The sequence below is a fragment of the Marmota flaviventris genome, chromosome 17, assembly GCF_047511675.1.
Source record: "Marmota flaviventris isolate mMarFla1 chromosome 17, mMarFla1.hap1, whole genome shotgun sequence".
In the NCBI taxonomy this organism is placed as follows: domain Eukaryota; kingdom Metazoa; phylum Chordata; class Mammalia; order Rodentia; family Sciuridae; genus Marmota; species Marmota flaviventris.
In genome coordinates this window covers 21,590,423-21,597,656 of record NC_092514.1, presented here as the reverse complement: position 1 = coordinate 21,597,656, position 7,234 = coordinate 21,590,423, and positions in this window count along the sequence as shown.

Genomic DNA, 7,234 nt, shown 5'->3' with positions numbered 1-7,234 from the left:
CTCCTACTTTGCAGGTGTCATAAGTTGAATCATGTCCCTAACCCCCCAAAATTTAATATGTTGAAGTCTTAACACCTGGTGTCTCAGAAGGTGACCTTATTTATAGATATGATATTCACAGAAATAATAAAGTTGAAATGAAGTCAGTAGGGTGGACCCTAATCCAATACGACTGTGTTCTTATAAAAAAAAAACAGGGGAATTTGGGGACAGACACATATGCAGGAAGAATACCATGTGATCATGAATCCGGGTATCTTCAAGACTGGTTACAAAGGAGAGAGACCTGAAACACATTTTCTCCTACCACCCTCAGAAGGAACCAACCTTGATAGCACCTTGATTTTGGATTTCTAGTACCCAGAACCATGAGACAATAAATTTCAGTTGTTGAGGACTCCCAGTCTGTGATATTTTGTTATACATTCCTAGGAAAATAATACAGCACCTAACCAAAAATGGTCTCAGACATCTTTGTGTCCAGAAGTTATTCTTCATACATTTCTTCTTACGATCTGTTCTCTGACATGTGATTTGTTTTAACTGCCTATTGTGTTCTAATAAACCAGTATGATGCTTAGTGGTTGAAAACACTTAAAACAAAAATGATCTTTTGCTTCTAGTGATTCAGGGTTGGCTGAGACTCAGTTGGATGGTTGTTCTTCTGGTCTTACTTGGGCCTAATCCTGGGCTGCTCAGTTGGGGATAAAGTGCCCAAGCTGGTGTTTCAAATTCCAGCATTTCTTTTCGTGTGGCCTCTGGTCATTCAGTGCTGTAGGTAACCCAAGCTTCTTGCAGGGTGCCTAGTCCCCAAAGAATGCAGAAGTGGATGTCACTAGGCCTCTATAGGGGTAAACCTAGAATTGCAACAGTGTCTCTTGTGCCACATTCCATTTGTCAAAGCAAGTCATGAAGATAGCCTATATTCAAAGGGAGAATGACTAGGCTCTAGCACATGCTGGGAAGAATGGGACAAAAATGTGTGGCCATCAGTAAGCTACCACAAGGATGCTATGTGTCCCTTTACCCTTCATCTGTGTCTTAGCCCCTCTTAAAGCTGCTTTCTTTATACTTTATGAGGGATCCATCTATAGGATCTGCCTGAGACAGAAAGCAGAGGAGCGGCTTGAGCTGGCTTATTCTCAATCGACAGTATATAATTAAGAACTAGCATGGTGTGCATCCCCCATGTTGCTGTCCAGTGACCACTGCTGTCAGTCACCAAAAGGAACAAATATCTGAGTTGAAGTTCTCCAGGCCCTCCCTGACATTGAGTCAGTTGGCTAAATATTTGACCAGTGCTTCAGTTTAGGTCCCTGATATCAGCTCCATATTATCATACTGTCAAACTCCATGCCACCACCAGAACTGGGGACCTGCTCTGTCATGCTTGGTAGCAGAGGACAACTGTCTGTCTCTAACGAATGCACTGTGCTGGCTCTATTGATAATACCCTAGATCCCCAGATCATGTCTATTTAGAGTATTGTATCTATCAGAATAGATGCCATGTTTCTGACACTTTCAAAACTATCGCTGAGACCAGTGAGTTCCTTGAACACTGTTATCGAGTAAGACTGATTATGTCTTTAAAGCAATCTTAAACAGCTGGACATTCTTCCCCTGACCTTGTCTAACCCTGATGTGAGTTTTCATGCCACGAACAAATTCACCTCTATCTGTTCTTCCAGTTACTTCAGGAAACTAGAGGTCCTCAGCCTAAATCCTACATTTAGAGGCACCTTGAAGACATCAGCTATGAACGGCCATTTGTCATATCTCCCACATATTGACCTGTCCTACTGCTCTCATCCTCAGCCCCCAGGCCTCTCCTGTTATTAGACAGAGCAGAGGACATATCAGGTCATTCACAGGAAGGATAAGCTGCTTCTTCTGGTCTCAATATTTTTGTTGATCAATTTGTGAGGTGGAATTGTCAGCTAGGACCTTTTGGGTGGCAAACAGAAAACTCAGTGAATAGGAACTTCATTTGCTCTGGACACATAAAAGTACAGGCGTACACAGACTTCAGATAAAGCTATGTTCAAGGTTCGACGAATGCTAGCAGGACTGTTTCTCTCCATCTCCTGGCTCAGCCTAGGATCATGCTGCCTCCTTTCTTAGACTCCCTGGGAGGACCCAGAGAGCCCTAGGCTCTTCCTTTACAGGATCAGATATATCTGTGCCGTTCCAGAGGAAAGAGTGAACATCCTTCTCAGTTCTGCCCACACAGGTCCTCTGGTTTTTCATCTAACTGGATGGATTTCTGCCACTGGCTTACTCTGTCTGAATATCCGGATTAAGGAGTTGTGATGGGTGGTTTGCTTCAGTCTGGGAAATATAGAACCCCAGGCAAATTCTATGGAGTGAAAATGGTAGGAGGCACATCTCCAAATAAAGATTAGGAACTGTGGCTAGAGAAAGAGGGTAAAGCATATTAGGAGGCATGGGATAAAATAGAATATTAGATGAAAAATTCTTAAAATGCTTAAAAGGCTGGAATAACGGGCTCAATATTTTTTAAATGAACGAACATATGTATGAAGTATTTCACATGGCTACAAAAAAAAAGTCATCCTGATGTGAAAAACACTCTAGCCAACTATAAGCTCCATATGAGCCAATAAATTGATTTGCCTATCAGCTACATTAGCAAAAGCTAATGTACTCTAATTTTCTAACTATTAGAACTATTTAACATTGAAATTAGTGGCCTTAGGAGATAGCTCCTAATTTATCACCAGATTACTAGGATAAAGCAAAAAACATATAATCATTTATAGGGATACCATTAATGGAAATTGGGACTCATAAACTCATTCATTCATTCGCTTATTAATTCAACTGGATGGCGAAGTTTGCAGGCTCAGATCTCCTGAAGCAGATGCTGAAACCAAATTTGTCATGTAGGCTACTTTTCAGAGATCAACATGAGTGGAAGCCGGAGGAAATGGGATCGGGCTAATGGGACACAGGTCCAACAAAACCTTGGCTCCAGGGAACTCTGAGATGTTAAGAGAAAAATACCAGCTAGCCAGAGTTCTTGCATTGGGATGAAATGGCTAGGCTTTGGCACTTCTAACTTTATCAGTCACTAAATGTGGGCCTCTTGGGGAAGACAGGCTGTATTTCCAGAGGAGACAGCTTTCTGCAGCTGAGGTCCACCCCAGGGGAGCTGACAGCTGAAGAGGTGTCCTTGGGTATCCACAACAATAGCCTACTGTGTGCCAAACACAATCGTAGCCATTGAGAGTCAACAAAGTGCAAACAAGGGCAGGCATCCCACTGGAAGGTCAGAAACAAATTTTTCAGAAATACTTGAACGAATGCATATTAGTTAGTGGTAAATGCTGTGCTAGAAAATGTATCATGTTGAAGATAAGCACAATGGAAGGAGCAGCTTTGGGCAGTGGTATGGTGGTTGCACTATTTCTGTTAGTAATGTTTAAGCAGAAACCATAGAGGGTATGAGAAAGGACCCTATACACTTCAGGGGGAGGTAGAAAGAGCATAGCAATTAGAAAGGCTTTGAGAAGAGAAAGGGCACCAGTGTGACTGGAGTTAGGGAGCAAGAGAAGAGAGCTTAGAACGATAGCCAGAGACCAAATCATACTGTGACTTGTGGCCAAGTTCATACTTGGAAACCATGGTGAACACTCCTAGTGAGAGGCTACATTCAATAGAGATGGCTTCTTAGAGACAACCCCCCCACCCGCCCCATAGGAACGCTATACCTTGATCTCCATTTTCTAATAGAATCATTGCCCTTTGGGGTTGGCCAGGTTGCTGACTACCCCAAACTAGGCATCCCTCAATAATAGAAAAAACTGGATCTCACAGTGCTGATAATGATTAGTACAAAGTTGCATGGCTAGGTAGATACCCTAGAGAAAGTCAGAATTGAGACAGAAAATATATTATGCATCCATTAAATATGCAGTTGGCTACATGCAAGAGAAACTCTGGATTCAGACAGACTTCATCACAAGGAAATTTAATTGTCTCACATTACTAGGAAATCAGAGTTGGGAGGGCCCTGAACAGCATAGTTTCATAATTGACTCCATCATTCTGTCTGCTATCCTCAGTGTATAAGCCAGTATGGGTTAGGATGTGCTGCAATAACAGACTTTAGTGTCTTAAAAAAATTATATATATCTCCATCAATCTATGGTGGGGCACTATTTTTACAAGCTCTCAGGAACTCCTTAGTTAAGGTTTTGTCCAGGCTGACAAAACCACTCCCATGCAGAACACTGCTGATCACCATGCCAGAAGGAAATGAGAACTCTAGAGTATCTTATAGAAGCAATTACGTGCTCTGCTTCAGAAATAACACACATACTTCCTACTTACAACTCATTGACTAGTACTAGTCACTTGCCACTTCCACTCACAAGTGGACCAAGAATAGCAATCCAACTATATGTCTGAAAGGCAAAGCTATTTAGTGAAGAGCAGTAATGGTTATCAAACTGAATGTCAACATTCAATTACAGCCCTCCCCCCAGGTCATATTTTCCAGAGAAAATTAAAAAGAAGAAGAATTGTCACTATTTTTAAAAGCAAGGAAAATTTCCCCAGACTCCCCCCAACAGACTTCCCTCATTTAGTATTGGCCAGAACTGAATCACATGACTATTATTTAAAAAATCACTGCTGATGATTAAATAGGATTATTATGCTCTGCTCAATCCAGTTGGGATCTACCTTTTAGAGCCAGGGATTGGAACACTTTTCTCTGAATCTCAGGGCTGTCTGTTGTTGGCATAGGTATTGGAAAGATAATTCTTCTCTGGCACTTTTTAATGAATCAAATCCACAAAGGAAGGATGCTTCGATACTGTCAACAATTCAGATTTAGAAAATAGAAGGGGAAAAGAGAGGAATGCCTGGTTGGGGGTGCTCAGCAACCTGGCCAACCCCTAAGGGCAAACCAGGAGAGCTGAAGGTATTAATTTAAAAAAAAATAATGTACATCAAAATGGATTGGAATAAATAACCCCTGAGATCCTATCCAACCCTGAGACACTATTATTATCGGTAAGTCTATTGATACCACCATTTGTGAGGATGGGGGTTCAAAACAGATTCGTTGGTGGGGCGGGGGGGGGGGTGGTCTGAGAAACCAAATCAATTTCAAATCCTATTTGACTCGTTTCTTCTGCCTACTCCTATGGAGATCTTAGATATGGAAAAGCAAATTCTGGAATAATTAAGGGGATGTGAAAACTCAGGGAAGAAGACAGGAATGAAAACGGTTAAAAATTACACATAGGCAGGGCGTGGTGGTACATCCCAGGGGCTTGGGAGGTGGAGGAGGCAGGAGTATCACAAGTTCAAAGCCAGCCTCAGCAATTTAGCAAGGCGCTCAGCATCTCAGTGAGACCCTGTCTCTAATAAAGTACAAAATAGGGCTGGGGATGTGGCTCAGTGGTAAAGTGCCCCTGAGTTTCATCCCCAGTGCACCCCGCCCCAAAGAAAAAGAAATTACACACAGTATGGGGCTGTTATTTTTCAAGTATGTTCTTAAGATTACCTATATAACTATATTCTCTCCTGAGATTTCAGTTTTTGCCCTGGACAGCTCCACACATCTCCCAAAGGTACTTGAATAAGTGATATGTTAACTTTATCCTGAACTTCCACCTTTGACCTTGCTTACCATCTTCACTATGGTGCCAATTACCAGACAACTATTTCACACTCTTCCTATTTCTTACCTGGATTATTAGGACAGCTGTCCAAATTGCTTCTCCGGCATCCAGTCTAGTGTTTCCTTATTCACTTGACTTAGAGATCCAGCGAACATGAAATTCTGATAGTGTCTTCCCCTAATTAAAACCCACCAACAGTTTCCCATCAATTGTGGAATAAATTCAAGTTCTTTGTCAGGGACACAATAGCCTCCTGCTGGCCTTATTTGGAAGAGTCCCTCAGGGTTTATGCTAAATTGTATTGGAGCTCATACACCCACTGATTTGCCTATCAGCTACATTAACACTTTATAACTTCTGGATTTTCCTGTTCTTTTTGTTGGTAGTGTCCTTCCTTTCTTGTTTTATTAACTCTCTCCTTGTGTGTGTGTGTGTGTGTGTGTGTGTGTGCATGTGCACATGCCCAGCAAGTGCACACCAGGGATTGAACTCAGGGGCACTTGACCGCTGAGCCATGACACCAGACCTATTTTGTATTTTATTAAGAGACAGCATCTCACTGAGTTGCTTAGTGCCTCACTTGTGCTGAGGCTGGCTTTAAATTCGAGATCCTCCTGCCTCTGCCTCCTGAGCCGCTAGGATTACAGGCGTGTGCCACCCCACCAGGCAACTCTTAAATCTTTCTTCAAGATGCTGTTCCTTACCTCACTGAGAAAGTTGTCTTTGACGCACCCCTGCATCTCTGCCTTCTAGGGTGGGGCTAGGTGCCTGTCATCTGTTCTCAGAATACTCTGCACCCCCCTTTGTCTGGAACATTAAGCATGCCATGTGGAATCTTTTGATTTTCAGCCTCCCCAGTGGACAAGTTCACTGTCCTAGAGAAATGGTAGTGTCCTATTTATTCTTCATCTTAGCACTTAACCACAGTGCCTGACAGAGAGTGGGCACTGAACAAATTTTTGTTGATCAGAACATTAAGAAGAAATGGCATTGAGGGAATAAAAGTAAGTACAGAGGAGAAGGAGGGAAATGGAGAGGTAGTGCATGCATCCCTTCCTCCTAGGATGAGAATCTCCCCCCTTGTCTTGGAATCTGGTTCCCAGCTTCAATGTGTCAATCCCTCAGTTGAGAAGAGACCCTCTGTTTTTCCTGAATGGGGATCCCTGGGTCATACATGAATGGGACAGAAAGGAGAATTTCAGGAAAAATTCCCCATTGCCATCACCCTGACAGTCTGTCCACTGCCTTTAAGCAAATCAAGCAGGTCATGCAGGCAGAATTTGGCCTTAGCTACTGCTCCCCCCCCCCTTATTTTACCCCATCTCTTCCAAAGACACTAAACAAAAACTGTCCTTGTGACTCCCTTTTGGAGTGGCCTCATAGTTTTGAAAGTTAGATGGGTCTCCACAGACCTGGCCATGCACAGGAGTGTACCCCTCTGGACACAAATCAGCTACAATATAGGAATTTCAACACATGGATACAGGAATTTCAAAGATGAGACTTAGAAACTTAGACAGTTTTTCTTACTCTGCCTCAACGCTGAAAAAAAAAAAAGTTGGGGAAAGAGAGAATAAG